The 9989-nt window shown below is 41.3% G+C and overlaps 1 protein-coding gene across 2 annotated transcripts in view; it reads left to right on the forward strand.

Moving 5' to 3' along the window:
* Nucleotides 1-1600, forward strand: part of ITPRID2 (ITPR interacting domain containing 2) — a 40196-nt gene extending 38596 nt beyond the window's left edge. For both annotated transcript variants that reach the window (XM_038142407.1, XM_038142409.1), the window contains one exon: nucleotides 363-1600. The gene's annotated coding sequence lies outside the window, so the exon portion shown is untranslated. The remainder of the gene's footprint in view (nucleotides 1-362) is intronic.
* Nucleotides 1601-9989: the final 8389 nt, after the last annotated feature.

Below are 9989 nucleotides of genomic sequence, written 5' to 3' on the forward strand. Positions count from 1 at the left end.
TTAATCGTGTTAAATATCATTGCTAACTTATACCTTGCTTTGTTTGCATTTTCTCTTTGAAACGTAAGTGATCAAATTTGAAGTTCATTGAATACAGAGAATATTGATAATCCTGAATAGATTTGGAAAGTCAGCTGGTTTGTAGATTGGCCCATTCTACCATCAGCTTTCATAGAGTGGTCCTTGATTTTTAGTTTCAGTGTGCTCTATGATGACTTTTTATGTGAATACATCATGCAAGAGGATTTCTGCAATTTGCCTGCCTTAGATATGAATAATTTCAAAATACATACTTCAACATAACAAACAGACATCCAAAAATCTAATTTAGGTCTTCATCTTCCTTTTTTTTTTTCTCTAAGGTTGGATGTAGTCGGAAGTTGGATGCTGTGGGATTCTGCTTTGGGCAGCACCCACTGGTGAAAGTGCCAAGTTGGTTTTGCTTCAGGAAGTGTTAAAGCTGCTGAGATGGGCTACTGTGTTTGGCGCTTGGTTCTCCGATGTGGACCTTTCCTTGGGTTCATCTGTAAGGACTTAGACACTTTAACATTACTTTCCTTAAAGCATCAGCAAAATTGTGTCGCTCTGAAAGGTTTTTGTATTTATTTGTATGTCCCGGTTGTAAATTTTTATGTAGCTGATTTCTTTGTCTAATGATGCATCATGAAACTTGAAGATTTCCAGACGTAACCAGTTTATAAATAACACGTACACATTCAGCCTAGCTTTTTTTAAAAGAAATAGAAAAAAACCCCACAACAATCCCTCCCAAAACACTGACCTCTATGAGGTATTTATTGTGCAATAACTGATCCACTTTAAGAGCTTGAAATAACCAATAATGGTTTCCACTGCTGTTACTTAGTGCCACTTCAAAAGAAGGAAACAATCCTGTTACACAAATTGCTGTTAATTCTTGAGGCGGTTACTATTAGCAGAGTGGTAGAATGACATGAGGTTACTCTTAAAACTACTTAAAGTTCTGACACTGAAAGCCTTATCTTTGTGTAGAAGACAACTTTTAACTAATTTTATTTGCTTCCTTGCTGTTTGCTCATCCCTGTATAGGAAAGTGCCTTATTTAAGCACTGGGGTGGTTTTTTTTGGTGTTGACTACTCGCAGTCATACCAAGAGAAGTTCTGCTTCATATTAACCAAAATGCAATAAAAATGCTATCTTCTGGAAGCAATTAGGATTTGCAACTTGGAGTGCATGAATGACCTTGCTTATATTATGGGGAAAATGGAAAAAATCTCTTTTCCCTCTCCATCCCTCACAGAGTGTATTTTCAGTCAGCCTGGTGAATATCTGATTGTTCCAATGGAGAAAATTGGAAGTCATTGGAGTTTTTGTGTGGTCAAATAGCCATTTAGTGGATATGTAATATCCCTTTTGGGTGTGCTTGAACTCTCTTTACTCCTTTGCCTTTTCCATCTACTAAAACTCTCCACACTATGTCAAGGTCTTTAATCAAAAATAGTTTCAAATATTACAATATTATATGAAAAGGTTTATAAAATTTTAAATTGTGTTAGGAAGACAAGGGCTGATTTCTTTAAAAAACTGTATATTAAACCAATAAAATATTTATTTTGCCTATAATTTGTGTCAGTGTTTTGTATTGTACATGGTTTATTCTTAAGCAAAATAAGATAGATTTGATCAAACAGTACCCAGAATGAGGAACAGCAGGAAAGCTTGGGACTTGGCTTTCCAAAAAGCTTTCAGATATTCAGGAACCCTGAAATGTGAGAGCAGTGTTGGCATTTTGTCTTAAAGTTGTTGGCTTCTGTTGCTGATCCAAGAGGTTGATGAGGTGACCTCTCATCAGAGTTTTTCCCAGTAAGTAGAGGCAGGGCTTTCTTGAAAACCTTATTCTGCACATTGAAAAGCTGAAATACAAACTCTGGCAGCACTGATACGTGGCAATCCATACAAGGTGGTAGTTGCAGTAGATTTCTGCCTTGCTTTGCAGCTTGCATGAGCACACAGCTCCATTCCAGAACACCACGGGAGATCAGCCAGCCAGACCCACATGTCTGCAACCTTCCTTTGCAAATGCAGAAACCCAAAACGTACTCAGCCTGCTCACTTTGTCCCCCAGCCAGAACAATTAACACTCTTGACCACTTATGTAGGTCCTGTGCCTTTGAGCTGCTCTGACTTTCAAAGAAAGGTGACAGCTGCAGCTCTCAGGGAGTGCTGGAGGAAAGCACTTTGGGAGCTGGTGGTGGTTGAGCAGGAGCTGCCAGCAGCATCCTCCGTGGAGATAGCAGCCTGACTTCCTGCTACTCCACCAAGAGAAGTCACTTGCTGGTAACATCCCAGAGTATCTGAGGTACTTCATCTTGTAGCTTGTAAGAATATTTGATCTGAGCAGTGCAAATTCTAGTGTTTAACATATCCTGAGAAATGAAAAGTACTGCCAAATTTTCATCCAACTGGTGGAAGTCAGATTTCTGAGGTTTGGCTATAATGAAAAATGAAGACATTTCAAAATGACATTTCTAAAAACTGTACTAAAACTAATGGATGTAGATGCACCTGTTTTTCTATAATCTGATTAACAGATTTTTGCCATTCTTAAACACACTTCCAGCTACTATTTTCTGAGTGACACTTACACATAGGAATGCCTATAAACTGTTTAAAAATTATTTTAGTGGTCTTTCATATAGGTTAAGTTGAGCTGCTATCAACTTCTGTTGACAATTGTTTGTGCCTTAGGAAAAACCATCATTATTCAACACATGCCTATCCTGGGTGACTTAGCATAATGGTTTTCTGAACATGGACAGGTTTTATTTTGTTTAGTGATTCAAGCTGCTACTTTCCTTGCAAATTAGTGTTATCTTTTTTTCTGCCAGCCTGGAATTTGATATGGATTATATGCAGATTCAGACAGCTTTATTAGTGGCTGATAAATACTGGTCAACTAAATTTGCAGTGAATAAAGCCAGACTGTATTGCCAGAGATATTTTGCATGCTTTTCTAAAGTTCGCTATGACAGTGACCTTTGTCATTGCCAGTTGGCTGTAGGAATAACAGGAGAACCCACCTGATCATGTGGCTTCAAGACTTGTGCCATTGGTGGCATTTTGGCTTTTTCAGTCATGGGTTGGTCCATGTGGCACCAGTCTTGTTGGAGACAGATTGGGTTCACTGGCTAAAATGGGTAAAGGATTCTTGCCCATGTGTTGGTAGTGGTGGTTTGAGAGGGCTTTAAGCTGGCTTGGAAGGGGGAGAGAGATAAGACCAGGCTCAGTAGAGATGGGCCTAGGGGCAGCATGCCAGTGCTGGGGTGGAATCGATAGCTCAGCTGACATGCTTCTACACCAATGCACGCTGTGTCAGTAACAAACAGGAGGAACTGGAAGCCATTGTGCAGCAGGAAAGCCATGACATAGTGTCCCTCACAGAAATGTGCTGGGATGACTTGTGTGACTGGAGTGCTGCGATGATGGCTGTCAGCTCTTTGGAAAGGACAAGCGAGGAAGCAGAGGCAGCAGGGTGGCTCTGTACGTTAGGGAGTGTTTCTTCTGTGCAGAGCCGAGGGTAGTGATGATGAGGTTGAGTGTGGGTGAGAATCAGAGAGGGGAAGGCCAGCAAGGCAAAAATCTTGGTGGGAGTCTGTTACAGACCACCCAACCAGGATGAGGCAGCAGATGAACTGTTTGATAAGTGCCTGGCTGATATTTCACAATTGTTGGCCCATGTTCTTGTGGAAGGCTTTATCTTGCCAGATATCTCCTGGAAACTCCAGCAGAGGAGAGGGGGCACTCCGGGAGTCAGCAGAAGAGAACTTCCTGACACAACTGCTAAGTAAGGCTACAAGGGTTGGTGCCCCACGAGATCAATTTACAAACAAAGAAAGGCTGGTGGGAGATGCTGTGCTCAAGACAGCCTTTAACCACAGAACCACGAAATGATAGTTTCTGATTCTTGGTGAAGTAAGGAGAGGGATCAACAGAACCTCTACCTTGAACTTTTAGAGGGCAGACTTTGGCCTGACACTGGTTCAGAGAGTGTCAGTGGGAATCAGTCCTTAATAACTAAGGGGTCCAGCAAGGCTGGATATACTTTAAGAAGGAAATTTTAAAGATGCAGGAGCAGGCCATCCCCATGTGCTGAAAGAAGAGCTGGTGGGGAAGAAGACTGGCCTGGATGAAAAGGGAGCTTCTACTGGAAATCAGGACAAAAGAGAGTGAAAGATGGAGCAGGCAACTCAGGAAGAGCACTAGGGTGTCATTAAGTCATGTAGAAAAATATTGTAAGTCAAAAGCTCAGCTAGAACTCAATCTGGCCTCTGCTGTGAAAGATACTAAAAAGTGTTTTTATAAGTACATTGACAGCAAGAAGCAGAATGAGTAAAAGCTCCATAATTTATTGGACATGGGGGGGTAAAATTGTCACCAAGGGTGAAGAAAAGGCTGAGGTACTTAATGCCTTCTTTCCCTCAGTCTTTAATGGACAGACCAGTTATCCTCTAGGCAATCAGCCCCCTGAGCTGGTAGACAGGGACAGGGAGCAGAACAGGCCCCATGCAATCCAGGAGGAAGTATTTAGTGACCTCTTGTGCCACGTACACATTCACAAGTCTGTGGGGCCAGGTGGGATTCGCTCGAGGGTACTGAGGGAGCTGGCAGAAGAGCTCACCGAGCCACTATCCATTATTTGTCATCAGTTCTGGTTAACCAGAAAAGTCCCAGCTGGAGACTGCCCAATGTGACACCCACCTGCAAGAAGTGTTGGAAGGAGATTCCTGGGAAGGAGAGGCCTGTCAGCCTGACCTCAGTGCCAGAGAAGGTTATGGATCAGATTAACTTGAGTTCAATCTCATGACACCTAGAGGACAGCCAAAGGATCAAGCCCAGCAGCATGGATTTAGGAAAGCTAGGTCCTGCTTAGGTATTGTGATATTTTTATACTAGGTAGCCCACTTAGCCTTGGCTCCTGGCTTGTCCCTACTCATGGAGCAGCCCCATTCCTGCTACTCCCAACACCTGCATAAGAAATAGCAAACAATTGTGCCCCAGCCACCTTGCCCAGGTCACCAAAACCCAGATCCTGTCCTCCAGGCGCATCTCCAGGTGTGTCTCAGTCCCTCCTTTGCAGATGCTACAGACAGGACCTTGAGTATTGTTGTGATATCTTTCGGTCTAGCATGTTCTAACAGGGGGAGGAGGAAGAGGCAAGAAAGAAGGGCCATCCGAAGAGTCTCAAATTCAAAAATGAGAATTTTAAGACCATGTTCTGAAATTGGCATACTGAGCTTTTATAGGTACTTGGTGACTTTCCATTTTCTGACTCGGAATTTGCGTTTGTACAGGAGTTTTTAAACTCAGACTCTGAGACTGGAAGTTCATTCCTTGTATCTTCTACATGTTCCATATTTAAACTTTTGTTTTAAAAAATTTACAGTAACAAAAGAATTTTCTATTTCAGTAGTTTAATTCAGTGATACAGTCAGTCAACTTTTGCATTAAAGATTTAATATAGAAATAACATAATGTAATTTTATTCTAAAGCCTGTGTACACTACACAGTTCTGTTTATTGAAAGATGTACTACATTTACCCTATTCTTGGAAAGGAAGCAAATTGTAGCATCTCTTCCTGCTGAAATACCCTCCTAAAACCAGTACCAGAGTTTTGCTTTCTGCACTATTGAACTATAGTCCATATTAGGCAAGAATCTTTGACTGTCTACTCAGGTCCTGTCCCATTAATCCAGCTCATTTCCTATATTTTGGATGTGTGTGTTCTATTGATGGTGGTGGATGGGATCTAGCAGTAAATGTTTGTACATTACTTCAAAGTGTGGAGAGCTGTGAATTTCAGAGGAAGACTGGAATAGACAGTCTAAGTTCTTCTGTGCTCAGATAAAATAACTTTAAACTGATTCTGATTAAAGCCATACTGCTGAGGAATTATTTATTATCTTAACTAAAGAGCTTGTATAAATAGAAATAGCTGTATCTTTTTACTTATCCAGGCTTTAAGTATCCACATATATAGTTAGTACATAAACAACTCCAAACCTGATATTCTGTGGATAAGAACTGGCAATGGAAATTTGGGTTAGACTGTTACCAGGCCAACAGCTCTCACTGAATGTCCCACTGGCTCTGTCACTGCTCAGAAAGACTTTCTGTTCTTCTTCTTGACCTGGCTGTGGCAGCACTTGGTACTCATGAGGCAGATGAGATCTGCTCTGCATTCTACCTCCCTGGCAAATTTTAAATTCCTTGCATTTTCTATATATAAATAGTAGACTGTGTTTCCAGCAGCTCAGTGGGAGTCACCCTGTTTGCAATGCTGTTTGGAAAGGAAAATTTCAGTGTCATTTTGAATATGTAGTTTTTTATTCTTGGAAGGCTTCTATCTGATTTTAGCACCCATGAGTGAGGCACAGTGCAGAGCCCCAAAGGGCAAATTGATGCCCCTGTCTGGCAAAGGCAGGGAAGAAGCTGTTCATCAGTTATTTAGAAAAAGGCAGAAGGAAGGGGCACATGGAAGCCCTTTTGGCTGTAGCAGAAAGCCAGAGTGCTCTGCAGTGTTTCTCCCTCTCATGCTGCTGGCGCTGCCCAGCAATATGCTGAGGACATGTTGGTGTGAGGAGAGGGGCCGGCTGGAGGGCCCTGGGAAAGCACAGGTCAACATCTCTTTGTTAAATCACTCACATATCAGTGGCTACAGTGGGGATTAAAGTTGTATCTAAGAGACACGCTGGAAGAATTGCCACATTGAAGCTGAGCCCTTGCTCTGCAAAGGCAGCCTGTTGGATCAGGGTACTGCAACTTAGTGCTTCTCTGCATCTGCACGGGTGAATTTAGGAGCCAAAGCCCTAAGGGGATTTGTTTTACGAGGAACTCCAGCTCTCCTCTCCAGTCTGATGCTGCAGTAGTGTCTGACCACACCAGAGGAGCTGAGGCAGATCAGAGCCACAACAAAAATTGTGCAAAGAATGCAGAACTGACACCCTTGAATTGCCATCCCAGAAGCCTTGACTTTGGCTGGAAACAAGACATAAACCTTTCCTGAGACACCAGGGGAAATAGCTCAAGCAGGAACTATGCCACAAGTGCTTCCACAGCTCATCCCTACAGCAGGATATTTTAAAAGGCAGTGCTTCATACCAGAACATAGTCAATGACATAGGAAGGAAAGATCTTGGACAGTTATTATTATTTTTAATTCCATTATAGTTTCAGCTGAATCATGAAGGCATCTGAAACTGAAATTGTGGGGAGTGCACTAAAAACAGAAGATGAACTCCAAGGATGTGTCAGTACTTAAATGTGTTTCAGCTCTCCCCAGACTATGATGCAGTCTATAGAAAATGCCAGCACACTTTGCCTGCAGACTTCTAATGCTGCAAATTGGTGTAAGAGGGAGCCAAGGTAGGCATCCTGAAATGCTATAGCTGAGTGCTCTCCCACTATGCCTCTTATGCTATTTTAAAAATACTGTTATTGTATTAGTGCATGTGAAGATTGTTGGGCTGCCAGCTCCAAATAGGCACAGAGGGAAAAGCTGCAGGGAGCAAATGCTTCCACATCACATTGTTGGGGGGACTCTCTCCCAGTCCTAGCCAGCCCCATTAAGGATTAGTCCTTGTGTTTTGGTCTGTCCTGCTGTCTCCCTTCAGAAGCTGCCAAAAAGTGGTTTTGTTGGTTTGGGTTTTTTGTAGGGTTGTTGATATTTTTTCTTATATACCATTAATAAAAATGCATTTGAGACACAATTCCTTTGGACAGCAATGTCCATCAATCTAGAGCTGAAACACACTGTTATAATCCTTTGATCACTTAATATTTTAATAAATGTTTAATGTCTGGATATGGTTTTTAAAATTACTTTATCATTAACATAAGAAATGTTAAGCCTTTGCAGTGACAATTATAGCTCCTGTGATCAGTAACATATATTAGAATTGCAATTGTACAATTTAATACATGAAGTTTCATAGACATCTAGAATAGATATTTTATGGAAAACAGAAATATTTTTCTGTATTTTTTATATTAAAATATCTAAAATATTTTTTCTATATTTATCTTTCTAGAGAAACTTGATATTTCAAATATACAATTTATTAATATTTATGGTAGCAATGCATCTGGAAAACATTTTTCTCACAGTATCTCACAGCAAAAACAAACATTATTTTCTTTCAAGTATCAAAGTTCAAGAGGAAAGCCACAACTTCAGATCCCTGCTTACGTCCTCCCCCAGGTGTAACCCTGTGTATGTGGGTGTGTGTATATGTCCCTAGTATGTCTGAAGCTGATGTTGAAGATAATGGCACATCTGTGCATGAAGGAATTGGGAAATCGGAAAATTAGACTGTCCTGAAAGCAACTCTCTAGTTGTCCTGGTGAAAGCAGAGTGTGCCTCTCTTACTTTAATGCCTTGGACTTTGTTGTGCCACCACAACTTTTACAATTGCACTCTTGCTCTAACTGTGGAAGTCTATAAAACAAACTATGTTTTGTCTTTGTAGGAATTGTGAAGACTTAAAAATGGTCATATGAAACACTGAATATCTGTGTTTTATGCATCTCTTTCATTTGTTGTGGTAAATGAAGCTAAGCATTTCACTTAAGCACCAAAACCATTCAGGATTCAGACTGAGGCCCTATGTCTCACGCCCTGCTTTGAGCAGGGGTGGTGGACCAAGTATCTCCAGAAGGTCCCCACCAATCAGACTCTTCAAAAGTCTAAGTTAATGCCACCAAAACTATCACAAGAAATCAAACAGGAAAGTTGCCAGCTACTAGCTGTCAGCTGGAAAGCACTATGGTTTACAGTAGTTTTGATTTGGATGAGGAGGGGAATTTTGGCCCTCATGGAGAGTTATTTTTGATCATTGAGCCAACTGGATCCTTAACTTAAAGCATATCCTCACCTCCTAAGCTTTATCAGGTCCTTCCAAAACAGCCAGCTTGTGTGCTTGCCTCTGTCCAGAAAGAGCCCAGTGTTCTGATAATGTGCCATGATTTTAATTTGCAAAAATCAAAGCCAAACAAGTATTTCATGTCTGACTTGCTGGTTTGTTCTGTGTGTATGGTCAGTCCATTGTTCTCACCCACAATCCTCCTCCCTCCCCGCCTCCTCCACTGGCACAGGTGGGAAAGTACTCAGTGACTCAATAAGCTTGTGCTGAACTGTGAAAATCCTTTGTGCTCTCAGTGGCCTGAACAAAGAACATTTTCAAATTCCTCTGAGTTTTGCAAAGAGGTAGGTCAGTGATTGCTGGATGTTATTTCACACACTTCTTTTGAATTAACATGAAATTACAAACGAAAATCAATTATATTCTAAAAGTAGTACTATTGATACGATTGACCAAATTATTTTCCTGGTCTTGGAATGAGGCACAGATTTTGTACCCTTAAGTAGGATTTAGCCTCTGGATTTTAGTCATCCAAAAGTGGTTTAACTAGTCTGAATCATCTTTCCTTTTTCTAGAGTTAATGGAGAGAAAATGTAATCTTGAGTGAACACTATATCCCACTTTGCTTGGATAGAATGAGATGCCTGTTGATGTGCTTAGCACGAGGGAGCCCAGAGAGCTGGCTCAAAGGTGAGTGTTCTCAGTATCTGGAGTCACATGAGGTGGAGCCCACCAAAAGAAATCACAGTCTAAATATGAAAACCACGCCTAAGGTGCAAACCCACCAGAGAAGTGTCATGAAATTGTGGGCAACTCTGTAGCATCATCACCAAAAATCCTCCTATAAGATTTAGTAGAGTCTAAAACTGCAGGATTAAAAAAATATTTGAAAGAGCAAAGGGAATTGTTTGATATGTGAAAAGAGGAGAGCGGTTCTGGCACACTTCAACAGAGATCGAATTTTTGAATCCACCCCTTCTGCTACCTCCACCCCCAAAATCTGAAAACTTCCTGATTTGTGTTCATCAATAATTAAGAGCCCATCAGCAATACTCAGAGGGAGCTTGCATTGCACTTCTGAGCAGCCAG

The sequence above is a fragment of the Motacilla alba genome, chromosome 7 (assembly GCF_015832195.1).
Source record: "Motacilla alba alba isolate MOTALB_02 chromosome 7, Motacilla_alba_V1.0_pri, whole genome shotgun sequence".
NCBI classification, from domain to species: Eukaryota; Metazoa; Chordata; class Aves; order Passeriformes; family Motacillidae; genus Motacilla; species Motacilla alba.